This window comes from Papaver somniferum, chromosome 6 (assembly GCF_003573695.1).
Source record: "Papaver somniferum cultivar HN1 chromosome 6, ASM357369v1, whole genome shotgun sequence".
NCBI classification, from domain to species: Eukaryota; Viridiplantae; Streptophyta; class Magnoliopsida; order Ranunculales; family Papaveraceae; genus Papaver; species Papaver somniferum.
In genome coordinates this window covers 35,398,620-35,413,394 of record NC_039363.1, presented here as the reverse complement: position 1 = coordinate 35,413,394, position 14,775 = coordinate 35,398,620, and the positions used below count along the sequence as shown (strand labels likewise).

Sequence of the window (14,775 nt, the reverse complement as noted above, 5' to 3'; positions counted from 1 at the left end):
AAACTTAGGTTCCGGACTTTGGTCTTGTCCAACAGTTCGCAAAACAATATGCATACTATCGTTCCAGGCCTAACTCGGGTAGAACCGTCCACATACTGGTATACAAACTTGGTTTCCGGACCTGAATCATGCCACAACAGTTTGCATACTGGTATGCATACTATGTTACATCTAGACAATAATTAATTTTTCTAAACTCTCATTTCAATCATTGAAACATCCTTAGAAGACGACAATAGTTGTCTCGCACAAACTATTAGCTTATGAGTAATTCTCAAGTGATCGAATGATCAATATGAAACATTCCGAGTCGATATCAAATGACGGTCTCACACACATCATTTAAGATGTTTTAAGGAAATTTTCACATGATCATCTTTTGACTTATCATTTAGTTTCCAACAAATAAATTGTTTTCCAACTAAACTCGTCAAGAATAATGATGAACATAGTGTTAGAGCATAGCTCGGTTGAACCCACCAAACGTTGGTATGTCAAGTTTGGTTGTCATATTTTAGTGAACCAGAACTCATTTAAAGAGTCGCTTGATTATTTACTAGAGTCAACTTCGTATAGGTTAGCTAGAAAGTTACTAGGATATGAGAGTTACAAGTATTATGTGAAGACTTGAAGAATGTGAATAAGTAAAGAGCTACATCGAAGACATCATCCTTCCTCTTGAGATTAGTAATATTTGACTTGAACTGTTTCATTCCTAACGTATCTTTCAAGTCGTGCATATTGAAAACATAACTGCGAAGCTGTGAATGATTATACTCTAGTTAAACATGGTATTAAGGAATTACAATACGAAGTATAACGCCTATCTTTTGAAATTCGTATATAAAACATCGACATAATCATATAAATGCTATTGTGATTATATATGGGTATGGGTGAAGATTTCGTCATAGGAAATAATGTTTTACATTCGTTTAAAGGAAGTACAATTCATAAACTTGTTTTGTGAATCGAAAGGGAAATCGCTAGGCTTATTGGTATTGTTATTCATGGCAAATATTTGGATTACCAATATCTGTGTTTAGTATAACCGCTCATAACTTGTTTATGTATCTTGGTAAAACTATTCACAATGCCTGAATTTTGTATTGATATGACTTTTATTAGTGAAACCAATCTTAAGTAATCACCTGAGATGGTATGTGTTAGAGCACTGCTCGTTCGAACTCGCATGCGTTGCTATCTCAAGCATGTTTGTCAAATTTAGTTGTCAAAACTATATGTATTGATTTCTAGACTACTTATATCTAAGTCTCGGTTTAGGACAGTTTAGTGTAGTTGAGATCCAGACTCCATGGCGATCATCTTACGAAGACGAAGAACTACTCAAGGAACCAGTGGAACTTCATCCGACTAAAAGGTATGTGGAGACTTGAACTTATCTATCATTCAAAAGTCTATATCTCTATCTCCTAATCTTGGGACAAAGTCGTATAAGTATGTTAGTTTTCACACATACACATCTAATATTTTGAGTCGAGTTTACTCGCCTAGATTTTTCTCGAAATACGTGTTGTTAAGCTTTCGCTTTAACCACTTTTCATCTTTATCCGTAACGAAAGTCATGATGACGTTTCAATCTTGAAAATAGCTTTGATGACGGTAGTCGTGAATAATGATTTTTATAACATTATAAAAAAAGGTTTCAATGATTGAAATATAGAGTTGAGATTATGTGACCAACTATGAATATAAGCATATATAATGTGTTCGCACATTAGTGTATAAATCCATGTGCCGGAAACCAAGGGTGTGTGCTTGTGCATGCAACATTGGTGAAGGAGACAGGTTGGGTACGCGTACTGGCGGAAGTTTTCCAACCGAAAATTTCTGCTGGAGTTTGTAGTTTACAAACCGGAAAACCAGTCACCTTAGGTACGCGTACTCACAGAAGTTTTCGAACCGAAAATTTCTGCCGAGTTTCCAAACTCAAATCTGGTAGCTAAGGTACATGTACCCGTACGCGTACCCAAGCTGGTTATTTCTCAAATCGGAAGTTCATGAACTTAAAACAATAAATTAATAAGGAATGCAATCTTTTCAAACCGTGGCTATATTGTTCATGAGTTGATTCAAGTGAATCCAGCCTATTTTATTTCAATTGTGTCTCTGTATAAAGACTTAAGCAATTGAACAACTCTATCAACTAGTTATTATGAGTCATTTGAACTAGTTATAAGAAAGATGAATATGGTTGATATGAAAGTACTCATGTGTCTAACCTCGGTTAACTATTTGTGAACCAACCAAGTGTACACGTTTTGGTATGGTTACTCAAACCTTAATGAAACACATTTCATTTGTGTATGACAAGCTAAGTTTCGATCTAACGGTTGAAAGATATTAGCTTGGGGAAATCAGGTTTTTCATCTAACGGTGAATATTGAATGCTTTGTTACCAAGGTAACTTAAATTGCAAACCCTGATTTGAAAACTATATAAAGTAGACATCTAGCATCTGGAAAAACTAATCCCCACACCTTCTGTGTGATACTAGTTAGTTTGCTAGAGTCGATTCTCCTTTAACCTTAGGTTTCTTCCCGAGACCCTGTAGGTTAACGACTGAAAGACTTCATTGGGATTGTGAAGCCAGAAGAAACTACTTCTCTTGTAGTTGAGCGATCTAATCTTGCCATTTTCTATCGTACGAGTTCAATTGAATAATTGACACGAGATTATATCTCTGATAGGGCAAGATAAAAAGAAATCACAAACATCTTCGTCTCGTCATTTGTAATTCCGAAACATCTTGTTTCGCTACCATACGATAAGATTGTTGTGAGGTAATTGATAATACTAGGCTGTTCTTCGTGAATATAAGTCCGGATTATCAACTGTTTCCTGTTCACCTTGATTTATCAAAAGACGGAACAAAAACTCTTGGGTATTTCTGAAGGAGACAAATTTATTCAATCCTATAGACTTTTCTGTGTGAGACAGATTTGTCTATCAAGTCTTCGACTTTGGGTCGTAGCAACTCTTGGTTGTGGGTGAGATCAGCTAAGGAAATCAAGTGCATAGTATCCTGCTGGTATCAGAGACGTAAGGAGCGCAAATGTACCTTGAATCAATGTGATATTCATTAGGGTTCAACTATAGTCCAGAGCGAAGTTAGTTTGTAGTAGGCTAGTGTCTGTAGCGGCTTAATACAGTGTGGTGTCCAATCTAGATTAGGTCCCGGGGTTTTTCTGTATTTGTGGTTTCCTCGTTAACAAAATTTCTGGTGTCTGTGTTCTTTCTATTCCGTATTAATTGAAATATCATAGCTTGTGTGTTTAAGATCAATCAATTAGAATATCCAACCTTGGGTTGTTGATTTAAATTGATTGACACTTGGATATTGGTCTTTGGTACCATCCAAGTTAGTATCCTTGTATTTGATAAAGACTCGCAGATTACTATTTGGTTGAGTAAAGATTAATTCAAGTGAGAGAGATATTAACTCCTCGATATACTTTTCTCTAGATTGAGTCTGACTGTCTAGTTGATTCTCTAGAAAGTATATTGGAGTTAGTCCATACAAATTGCTAATTGAAATATTGGGTGTGGTTGTTATACCTCCGCCTTTTCAGTATGTCGATATTTTGTAATTGGTATGACCAACTATAGACATTGGGTAACCGATCATATTAAGAGGTGCAACCGATCACAAGTATGTGGAATCGATCCTTGTAAGAGTTACAACAAGTCTTAGTAATTGGTAACCGATCCTATGACTTGTGCAACCGATCACAAGTAAATACCATAATTATGTGGTAACCGATCCTAGTACCTAGTCAAGCAATTTTTGGAAAGCTAGTGTGACTGATCCTAGTACCCACATGAAGGTAGAACCGAATCTTTGTGTTTTGGTAGAACCGTGAAACCCATTAATGGTGATTTGATAGGATAATCAATCACATATATCTTGGAAGTCAGATGAACCAATTCTAAACTCGTTTAGAAGTGTGGCAAATCGGTTCCAAATTGTAAATAGGAAAAAGGATTGTTTTAGGGCAAAAATTGATTCAGCTATTTTTGGTAAATTTGGGGTGTGTTGATGAGAAACGAATTCAAACCCCAAACAAATGCACTGCACGGGAGTAGTTTTGAGTTCGAGAGATCAATCTGTAAGACTCTGGCCTAAACCAAGAAATGGCCGTTCCATATTCAATTAGGTCACAAGGTGAAGGAGAAGGGTTGATCTTAGGGAGGGAAGCGGAGAAGGTGTTTGAGATCAGAATGTTGAATTATGAAGGTGTGGTTGTTTATGACTTGTATCAGAAAAATGGTTTTTGTCTACTTGTGTTGATAACACTTGTGTTTTCTTCTTGTCGAAATAGATTGAAAACATATTTATACAAGTCATTGAGCGTACCCTGATCTCATAGGAAGTGGAGGAAGTTAAGTAATGGAGAAGTGGAGTTGTGCGGAAGTTAATGATCATCGTGTTTCCGTTATGAGGGAAGACTGATCACACGTTCACCCACTACTGTCATTACTGTTAACCGTCCGCGTTTCCTGACTCTTTCTCGTAATGGGGGCGTTTCACGCTGCACGCTGTAAACCGCCAGACCAATACCCCAGTGAGGATCCCCCAGTTTGTGACATGTTTGATGTCTCGAGTAAGTGGGTCGAGTCGTGGGACTCGTTGCTGAAAGCAGCACGTAGTGCTTTTAGGTCAAATAATAAATTATTTGTAAAACCGGTATCTATAAAGCATTGATTATAATCGATGTATGTGAAGCATCGCTTTCAAATAAGCAGCTGAAATAATCGATGTTCTAGAAGCATCGTTGTTTTTGAGCTCGATCAAATCAGTCACGAATCAAGCGTCTTAAAAGCAGCACGGCCGGCCCTCTTTGGGTGTTCGTTTGAGAACCCTATGGGCGAGATACCACTTGGTCAATCGCTTCCTGTGGGGAAGAGATGGCCGGTAATCACAATGCTACTTTATTAAATTTCTGAAAACAAATCTACACTATCCAACTACGCTAGCGAAGTTGGATGGACGAGATGATTTGCGGCAGTTGTACATTGCCATTGTTGTATTTAGGGTTTGGAAGTCGTGCGGCCATCCCTATTTTGGTTAGTCAAATCAAAGCGCTGGGTGCTGATTCGAACAGGTCGATTTTCCATTTGCAAAGACGAGCCACCGGTGTGCACGCTGACATCTCTCGGGTCGTCTAAAGTTATATCTAAGCCACTCAAATCGGCTGGCGAAGATGAGTGGTCACGATCAATTTGCGACATAAGTGTGTTGCCGCAAAGCGTTTTTTAGGGTTTTCGAACAACGCGTTCACCCTACTTTGGGCCGGCGATTTGATGCGCTTTGGTCTTGCTATGAACAAGTCGATCGACTACGTGTGGAGTTGGTTTGATGGAGAACGCGTTGGCATCTCATTAATCGTTTGAAACATGATCTAAGCCGTCCAACTAGGATGGTGAAGTTGGACGGACACGATTGATTTGCGGCAGTTGTATAACGCCGCTTATTCAATTGAGGGTTTTAAAGGCTGCGCGATCGCCCTTCTTTGGATGTGTGATTCAACGCGTTTCTGGTTTGCTGTGGGCAGGTCGATCGACCGAGAATGTAGTTTGGTCATTGGTGATCACGCTAGTACCATTTCGATCATTCGAAGGAAGATCTAAGCCATCCAACTAGGCTGGCGAAGTTGGACAGATGTGATGCATTTGAAACCGCTTTGGCCGGTCTCAAATCGTTTGAGCTCTTCTTAAAAAACACGATCACCCATGTTAGGGTTAATCGTTCGAATCGCTACAGAAGTATTAGATGAAAACCGTTCGGCTAGGGAGTTAGTGGGCCCGCCGGTGGTCATCGTGATGATTGCCTAATTCTGTTAGGAGCAGGCTAGGCCTATTGAATCACACGTCCAAATCGTGCAGTCATGATTATTTTTGAGACTGGTATTAATAGTCTAGATTTTTCTTAAGGAATTTAAGCGTGTTCGTTCGAGCTAACTTAAAAGTGCGTCGATACAAAGTTGTCTTTGTCGGAGAGTGATGCAGCCTGTTTGAGTATTTCCATGCAGATCTCAATACTGACACTTCGGGAGATTCATGCTACTTTGCTGAGAACGAACATTCAATCGTCATGTCATGTCAATATTGAGAGTTCGGCTGGGAACATAGTGTATGAAAATACTAGGCAAGTCATGCGTTAGTGAATAATGCTGGTGGAAGGTAAAATTCACAGAATATTTTGGGATTGTTGTTGCACGCACCATTCTGAGTAAATTTCATATATACAGATATATTGAATTTCTCAATACATATGTGAGCGAAGAGGCTTAAGAAGTCATTACTTTTAAATGTCTTATGTTCCTTTGCAGGATGACACCGCTTTAAATTCAGGGTTTACGATTTTATCCCTTGAACTAAAAACCACCATCAACATTAAGTCCCATGCTTAGTACGTAACAGAGACATTGTTGCGGGGTAAGCACTAGATGGTGACAAATAAAGGTAAAACTTACGAGACAAAGTCAGATGTTACCAGGAGAGATGGGTCGGCTTGTCTTTTGGAACATGTCAAGAGGCGTTTAGGTAAGCGTTCCCCTAGCATGATGTCGGTTGGCCCCGGGTAGATTAGGCATATTGTTGGTTGTCTCAAACTGCATTCCAAGTCCCTTGTACATATGAGTTTCGTTCGAGAGCACGTCCAAGCTTTCCTGTCTTCGGTTAGCATGGAGGAAAAGTGGAGGCGCGATGAAGCATCTCAGCTAACAAGTGCTAGGGCTGAAAGGTTTGCTGCCCGGCTAAAGTGAAAGAGGGTGGAGCATAACATGAATACCCTTTTCATGACGACGTCATAATCCTCGACTCTGATGTGGACGTGCCCTATCATGAGGAATATCCTTAAAAGGTGAAAAAGATGTTGAAGGTAGCTCAAGAGGATGTTGAAGCGGCTCGATAGGATATTGAAACGACTTATTGAGAGGATGTTGAAGCAGCTCCGGAGAGGACTCTAGTGAAGGTGTCATTGGCCCTGGCGTTGATGACACTTCTTTGATGTTTAGTAGTCTTTGTTTCATGTGGTTGGAGCCAGAGATTGATCGAATAAAATCCCTCATTCATGCTGTTTTTATAATTTTATGTCTCCAGTTGGATGAATGAATGAAATCTTCCGACTAAGAAATTCAATTCTTAGAAAGATATCGCAATACCTTGAAACTTTAGACATAGCGCTCCTCGGTAAGGTTGGAGTAGATCTTGTGTACATGATTTTGTAATCTGAGCTCTCCCATTCTTTTGTTTGATATTCCACTTACAGACTACACGCTTCTTGAAGATTTGTGGCGTACCGGATAGGTAGGTAGAAGGATGGACGATGTGTCGCGAATCTTTAAGGACTTCGTTCCAAGCAACATCTTTTGAACCGTCTTCTGAATCTTGGATGGTTGTATGGAATGGTTTGCGATGAGCAGTCCCCAGTTACACTTCAGATTCGTTGGCGTGGATGGATACGAGAAACCATCTCCGATTTGTACTTTTGGAGTCTTCAATGCACATGTACGTCTTCATGTTGAGAATTTTCTGCTCCCCGTAAAGCTTCAACGGTGATGTTGCGTATATTAGAAATAAACCGGTTGAGGTATGTGAAGGCATCCTGTGCTGGCAGTCCCCAAGTGTAATTATCCCGAGATTATTTTTTCTTGAAAGACGTACTTTCATTGCATTTGCGGGTAAGGTGTTAAAGCGTCTTCGGCCTCTGAAGAGAGCGCTGAAGCGACTTCGGGGGAGAGTGCTGAAGCAGCTTCGAGAGAGAAAGAGCGTTAAAGCGGCTTCTTCTGGAGAGAGCGTTGAAGCGGCTTCAGGAGAGAGCGTGCGTTGAAGCGGCTTTTGGAGCATGCGTTGAAGCGGCTTCTGGAGCGTGCGTTGAAGCGGCTTCTAGAGAGAACTCCGGTGAGGGTGCCCTTAACCCTTGATTTCGAAAATGAGTTCTTCCCATTCTTGTGAGGCGATACGATATGGCAGATGGGAGGACGACACACAAATAGTGCTGGCTGGCAAGTCGTGTTTTCTCCTCATGGGGAAGAATACCGTTTTTATTGTAACATCTCAACGCATGCAACGCTCTCTTCCGGTAATTCAAAATAGGGAAGATAACAAAAATGTTAAGGATTAAACCAACCTTCAGTTTGATTTTCCTTTGAAAATTACATGCTTCTTGATTGACCATCTCTCTCGTGTTGAAGAAGTCCTTGACTGACGGCGAGGGAATTTCATGCTGAGCCTCAGTTCCCAGTTCACGTGGTTCTATCCCACATGTTCGATGGGTTAACCATGATGAGGGTATCACCCTTTTGCACCCGTGTTGATGACTATGTACAAAACCAGTTGGCTGGAGCTTGGATGGCTACGATCAAGATCCTTGACAGGGACGAGTTATGACTACAGGCACAAACCTTCGCTACACCAAATATGGGGATTAGCAACTCAGATTAGCAAAAGCTTAGCAGCTGTTGCGAATTTTCAGTTGCTACTCTTTGTTGCAACAAATTCGCAACAGTTTGAAACAGTTCCGAATTCGCAACTAAACTTAGTTGTACGCGTGCGAAAAATGAATATGGCTGCCTACACTTCCAAACTGACTCATTATTCAGCCTATTCAGATACTAGAGATAGCTGACTCGGTTATCTATCTCTTCATCATCGAACAACATCTTCTCCATCTCATTTTCTTTTCTCCTCTCTCTCTCGTTCTCCCCGTAAATTTTCTATCTGTCTACCACCATCACCATCTTTATCATCAACATCAAAACCAAACCCTTATTGTCGTCGTCGAGGAAGAAAGGTATCGTCACTACCAACACATAAACTATTTCTTGTCCTCTTTTATTTCACTTCTATGAAGTAAACCCTAGATTCAGATTTTTTTTTTCTTCTCCTTTTGATTTTCCACTCAAAATCTTTAACCTGATCTCTAATATTAGTTCAGAATCATGTTCACCATGTTATTATCTGGGTTAATCTTATTATAAATCGTTTACAAATTACAGATTTTTGACCAAATGAGAGAACTCATAGTAAATCCGATTGCAAACTGTCTATGTCTATGAGTGTTGTTGGCCCGAGGTTTTCCCTTAAAATTCTTTCTCTTTTTGCAGAAGTTTCTTTGTAAACACACTTGGAGAACTCTTTCCTTGGGTTCAAGTAATTTGGGGTTTTTCTCTTCATACTCCCAAGAAGTTCCCGAAGAAGTATAATGAAAAGAATAACACCTGAACTGCATGAGAAGGAACATTGTGAGACTGAATCTTGGGTTTCAACGTCTTGCACTTTAATTTATCCACAGGATTTGAATCAAGTACTTGTCTTCTATCCAGCTGTAAACACAAGCAATTGGAGATCCAAAAGCAGCACCGTGAAGGGTACCCAAGGAGGACTGGCAAGTCGGCAGAAGTCCGCAGGAAACAAGCCTGTTGATTATACTCTTTCATCCTCCCCAGCTGCCTAGTCCTCACTGAAAGAGAGCATCCTCCCCGGCTGCCCAGTGCTCACTGAAAGAGAGGAGGGATGCCAAGCATTCGGGTGTGGCTATTGCTATCTATTTGGGATCCTTGCATTTTCACGTTTTGGTGCTCATTTGATTGCATGTTTGTTGGTTTTTTCTTTCTAAATGCAACATATGAATGGCAGTGTCGTCTTTTAATGTTTATTTTCGCCTTAACATCTCATTCTCTCCGTTTTGCTTCTATTTTTTCCCCAGAGGCTATGGACTTCAGGGATTGGTGTGGGAACGAGGTGTTTAGGCTTATCGGCTCAACATGTACATTTGATATTTTAACATCACAAGAATTAAGACATGAAATTTCTTTTATTACTAATAATGTTATTATTAGTAATTTTATTATCCTTTCTCTTGAACATGAATTTGTTTGAAGTGACTCTTTCGAAAAAATGAAATAATTGCAGTACCCTTCCTTTGTTGGACACGAGTATCTATCTTGTAGACGATATTAGCCGGGGCATAAACTATCAATTATAGTTTTGTTGTAATACTTCCTCACCTAACGACTAAACATTATACGTCTCATGGCCATTAGATATTTATTTGCTGTAATAATTTTTGACTTCTATATGAATTATTGTTCCTCACCGTTGCCCCTTTCTCTAATTTAATTTTTGATGACTCCTTGTTTCCCCGGACACAAGCTTCCTGGGATTTTGTCTGAAGCAATCAACTTCAGAGGCTGAGACACTTTTGATAGAGAACCTTGGATCGTATGATCCTGATCATAAGTTCATCGACAAGTTTTCGAACTACAAGGAAATGCTGTCAGCTGATGTACTTGAAATTGCCTTTCAAGCTCGCAATGACCGCAAGTATGTTGGGTCTTTTGTAGGAGAATTAAAAAATAAGAACAATATAGGCCGCATTGGGGACTTAGGCCACACAGGTACCGTGGGAGCAGCTTCAGACGGATTAACACGGGGAGGAGGCAAGTTTTGATTTATTTTTTCTCCTTTTCAATTAGATAAAAATGCAAGATATGATTTGTTTGGTTTTAGTGCAATAATGTAAATTTAATGATAATTTTGCATTCACCACCTGTCTAAATCTGGTGTGTGTGTTTTTTTTTGTTGTGTTGACTGATTTTGTTTCTTTACTTTTTGCTCAGGGGGTGCCTTCTTGTTAGGAAATTCTTTTTCCACAGTGATCCAATTTTGTTTTACAGATTCGGGAAGAGGTGTCCTTGGATGCGGGGGATTGCATTTCAGTTTCAGAGCTACACAAGGTGGGCTGAACATTGGTAAGTTCTTCTACTTATTATGCATGAGTAAGTTTCTGTAATAATTATAAATGCTCTCGAAAGTCTCTTTGATTAACTATTATGTTCTTGTTGTCACCTTGTGTTATTATCTCAATTACAGATGTGGTAGGATATTTCTGAAACATCATGATGTTCTAGAATTGTAGATAGGTAATTATTTCCTTAAATCTCATAGTTCATAGTCAATTATTTCCTGGAATTTCCTGTACTGCTGGACCTGATTTACTTTCTTGGAATTTGATATCAATTTTCATTTTAGTTCTTTCTGATCTGAGATTTATATTATACCAGGAAAAGACAAGAAGCGGTTTTGTGGAGTATTCAGGACCATATATCTACTGCAGCAGTAGACCAAGGATCCGCAAATTCAGGGTCTAAAACGCCCTCTAAAGTACCGGTGAAAAAGCTTCTGAGAGCCCTTGGGTTGGACCATGTGGTATATACCAAGGGCATGACGACACTGTTGAAGATGTGCAGTTTTGTACTTCAAGGTTATTGACAGTTATACTTGGATATGTTTTTTGATGGTTTATACGGTTATAAATTCTCCATACAGTTTTGCGGATGTCATTTTCTTGTCTCATTCTTTGCGATGCTCGTACTGGTACAGGTTCGACCGTCAAGAAAAAGCAATATTCATTTTTATTAGTTGCTTATGTTAATATGTTCTTCATGTTTGTTGCTGACTTCATCATTTTTTTTTTATGGTGATTCATCTTTTTCTTGAAAATTTTCTAATGATTCTTAATTTTATACTGGTGTACACTCTGTAGGAAGAGATCTTTCATGATTAATCCAGAGTTAATTGTTGGCATGCTTTTCTTGCTTTGTATGGATGACAATGAGGCTATTGAAATTGTTGGCGTGGAAAGGTTTTCAATTTATACTGGGTGAGTTGATCCTTCTAATACTGTTTGTTTCGTTTCATGACCAAAAAGAATATATAGTTGTCTCCTTAATTTTCTCTGAGAAGGAAGAAGAATTGTAACGCTCCTTAGTTTATGGTCTTGTCTTGAACAGACAGTAGTATGTAACAGGCTCAGTTTTGGGCAAAATGTGCCATGTGAAAGGTTTTAAATTGGGTACAGAGTGCATCGTCCGTTGACGTTATGCTCATTAAAATACTCTGTTTGAGAGTTGGTGCGAACTGAGTACTGTGTTTGCATTCCATATGGAATGCTGCAGGGTTGGGTGGTTGGTTATCTTTACCAGTTCCCGATTTTTCTTGCTTCTATGCTAAATATATGATCTCATATTCTTGTTGTCTATCTAGGTTTTGACATATGGCCTAATAGGGGAGCAGAACCGTGAATCTCTTGAAGTGGACTTTTCCAACAAATATATAGGTGGTGGTGCTATTGGTAGAAGCTGCGTACAGGTTTGTTGAATTTTTTCTTTATGCTTAGTGGATGTCATTCGTGAATAAGCCAAGCCAAGGAAAACATCACTGAACTCAACTTTGGCATTTGTTAGATCAACCATGATAAGTGGAATGTTATTTAAGCTTAAGCTTGGGGTATCTTTTGTTGTGTTAGTGCAACGAGCAGTTTACAAGCCAGGACCTCAATTGAGCTCAAGCTTGGGTTTACCTTGTTCATACTTAAGGGAAGAAGCATTGTAAGAACTTCTGAATAATATGCTTTTATGAAATGAACATGGTCAACTTCGCAAAGTAACCCCACTTTCTCCTGTTGCGAGTTGGTAAAAAGAAAGAACGTGTTGGAAATAGAATGCCTGATTCTCCTCCAAGATTATTCTTCTAGCAAGCTGATCACGAGTATATGAAGACATAATTTTTATGAAAATTTTTCTTTCCAGTGGAATACATCTGACCCATGGACAATTGTTAGCATTTCTGATGATTGCGAAAGCAACTGTGGTGGTGGGACATTGCAGGTAAACCTTTAGTGTTACGAATCTCGAATCTTTACGTTTACATACTCCCAAGTGCTGAATAGAAGTTGAGGTTTCTCTACTGATAATAATGTCAATTTCTAACTGAATTGTGTTCGGCACAGATTTGATGCATGAGCTATCTTATTTACAGGCTAGAGGAGGAGGTTCTGGAAGAACTTGAAACTAGGTACAAGTTGAGATCGGCTGGGATGCAACTGATTCTTGCTGGAGTTGGAGGAGTTGATACTGGCTGGGATGCAACGGAAACGAACCCGTTGCGAAGAACTGCAACATCGACTTTTGTAACAAAGAGAAACTGTTGCGACCCCACTTTGCAACTGCCACCTGCTAATCACTAAATTTGGTGTAGTGCTTGGCAGTGACAAGTGGTGGTTACGGCCATGGATCTTGAGAGGAAGGAACGACAGCTACGAGCATGGACCTTGGTCGGTCACGAACATGAATATTGACGCGCTTTAATAAATCACGCACGCGAGTTTATTCTCCTTTCTTTATTTTTTTGGTGAAGTAGCTCTTCCCTGATTCCCTGTGTGTGGAAAATCGCCTATTGTTGTTTGCATAAATACTCCATCGTAATCTGTACGGTTTCGTGGACGGAGTCCCCAGGAACTATACAACCCCTGATGGGAAGAGGGTCTCTGCGAACTCCTTCAGTATCTAATTAAAGTTCTCCTGCATCTGTGGTAACGACAATATTTGGGATTTTCCATTTGTTCCTGAGTTGGTGGGCGCCTGATAGGAGGTAGTTTGATGGCATCATCTTGAATCCATACTTCCAGGAGTTCAATCACTTCATCGATCGGTAACGGGAAGTTTGGAGCAGCATCTCCAGTTTCTTGTTGTTGTGCGGGAGTCTTTAGCTGCGGCCTTACGGGATGGGGCCGTCTGATGCGTTGGTGCTGCACGTTTGAGTTATTGTTCTGCAACTGGAGCTTCTCCCCTTCCTCCTACACTCACAACGCTTACAGAGGGTTGAGTGTTGTATTATTTTTTGATGAGACGTCTGTTTCCTCGAATCTCACATGTATCTTCATTCTTGGCGGGCCTGATTCCTTCCAGCAAAGCTGGTGCTGTTATAGCCAACCGCTTAGCAGCTTCATGAAGTTCGAAGAACGTATGGAAGCGTGGGTTCTCCAGTAAAGCGCGATAGACAGGTGCCATGCCATTAATGCACAACTCTAATAATTGATGTTCAGTCACATTTGGATCATAGTGCTTGAATCCAATTGGCTATACGGTTTGGTGTAATGTTGTTGTACCAGGTGTACGCTCTCCCCGTAAGTAACTTTGAGAACTCTTTCAGGCGGAGGACATGATTGTATTCGTGCTCTTCTAATGACTCCAGAAAACGAGAGATGTGTTCACGAGCATTACCAGTTCCATCATAAAGGGAAAATTGAGGACAACAGTATCCTCTCGGAAGAGGAACTCTTTGCACATCAGGAGGATACGGAGATTAATGCTGGTGCATGTCCACCGGGTTTTCCTTGCTTCGATTTTGGAGGAGACACTCCAGATCCTCACGTGTGATGAAGTTGGATGGCTGATTCCTTTCTCTTGAGCACTCAGGAGTAACACAAACTTCTTCATCCATGAATGTACGCTCTATTGAAGTGCTTGCGCCAAAAGTGTTGAAAGTACTCTTTATTGGCTCCACGGGATGACGCGGCTCTTGTGGTAGTCGTTCGGCTAGCGTCTTGAGGAAAGTGAGTACCTCTTTCTGAGTTGTGGCCATGTCCGTCTGAGCCTTAGCGAGAACTTCTTGTCTTTCCATCAAATCGAAAATGGTAATAGGGGGTTGGCCTCTTCTGGATCCTCCAGTCTCTCGTCCTGATGGGGGAGGGGAAGTATCTCTAATAACAACCAGGGGCTTTACGCTCGAAGAAACATTGGGAGTGGCGGCAGCGGCTCTGGATCTTGTGATTGGAGGTGTCACGCTTAAGGGAATGATTCCTGCACCATTGGTGTTGGTGGTTGAGGATGTAGTGCCACGAGATGCGTTGATCGTGTTGGTAAGCGACACAGTGGTGTCACCGATGTTCACGCTGACATCTCTCGG

General features: G+C 40.3%; 2 long non-coding RNA genes across 10 annotated transcripts; both read left to right on the top strand.

The window, feature by feature from the left end:
* Positions 1-8,710: 8,710 nt before the first annotated feature.
* On the top strand, positions 8,711-10,023 carry LOC113287293. 3 transcript variants are annotated; one of them, XR_003329940.1, is made up of 3 exons: positions 8,711-8,818; positions 9,132-9,555; positions 9,734-10,023. It is a non-coding gene; the product is annotated as an uncharacterized LOC113287293 (long non-coding RNA). The 3 variants fall into 3 exon arrangements; XR_003329942.1 differs by having other exon boundaries at positions 9,132-9,602; XR_003329941.1 differs by having other exon boundaries at positions 9,132-9,620.
* Positions 10,024-10,651: 628 nt separating this feature from the next.
* On the top strand, positions 10,652-14,075 carry LOC113287294. Of its 7 annotated transcripts, none has more exons than XR_003329949.1 (7): positions 10,652-10,778; positions 10,900-10,949; positions 11,091-11,290; positions 11,573-11,689; positions 12,073-12,177; positions 12,618-12,695; positions 12,847-14,075. It is a non-coding gene; the product is annotated as an uncharacterized LOC113287294 (long non-coding RNA). The 7 variants fall into 7 exon arrangements; XR_003329946.1 differs by having other exon boundaries at positions 12,335-12,695; XR_003329948.1 differs by having other exon boundaries at positions 12,073-12,416; positions 12,509-12,695.
* Positions 14,076-14,775: the final 700 nt, after the last annotated feature.